Below are 626 nucleotides of genomic sequence, written 5' to 3'. Positions count from 1 at the left end.
AATGTATGTTTTTATTCTAAAATAGTAAGAATAAGAGCAGTTTACTTCTCAAGACTGATTCATGCGGGATCGAACTCATGACCTTTTGAATACTAGTCAGCGGTTGATAGCATTACGCTACCATTGCAGCTGTAGTACGTATGTGTCAATGTGACATGCTAAGGCGGCTTTTTTCTGCAGTTACGTTTTTGAATAAAAGTATACTTGTTTTGTTATATTTGTACCTTTTGTGAAAGTGTTTGATATTTGGACTTCAGGCTTCATACATTATATAGTTTATGCTTACATTTTGTCATTTACTACTACAATGTGAAAAAGTTTCTGTTTTAAAAATGTGTTTACACGGATTACTGTAGAAACGGAATACACGTGCAATGCTTGTACAGTATTCCAAATAATGATCAATTATTTCCACTCTAAAACTCCACTTCACTCCCAGATAATCAATCAAGGCATGAGCTGGGAGAAGTTTGTGCACGTTCTAAGTCATTGGGGGATGGAATAGCCGGCTACTTGCAGCTTTTCTTTCATCAGCACATTTAGATTAACAAAAGACGCTGGCGGAGAGGTGAGAACGGTTTTAAGAAGCGATTTATGATGGGACAGACCTATGAGTTTTTTCGTAG

The sequence above is a fragment of the Polypterus senegalus genome, chromosome 8 (genome assembly GCF_016835505.1).
Source record: "Polypterus senegalus isolate Bchr_013 chromosome 8, ASM1683550v1, whole genome shotgun sequence".
Lineage (NCBI taxonomy): Eukaryota > Metazoa > Chordata > Cladistia > Polypteriformes > Polypteridae > Polypterus > Polypterus senegalus.
This window is presented reverse-complemented; position numbering follows the sequence as displayed.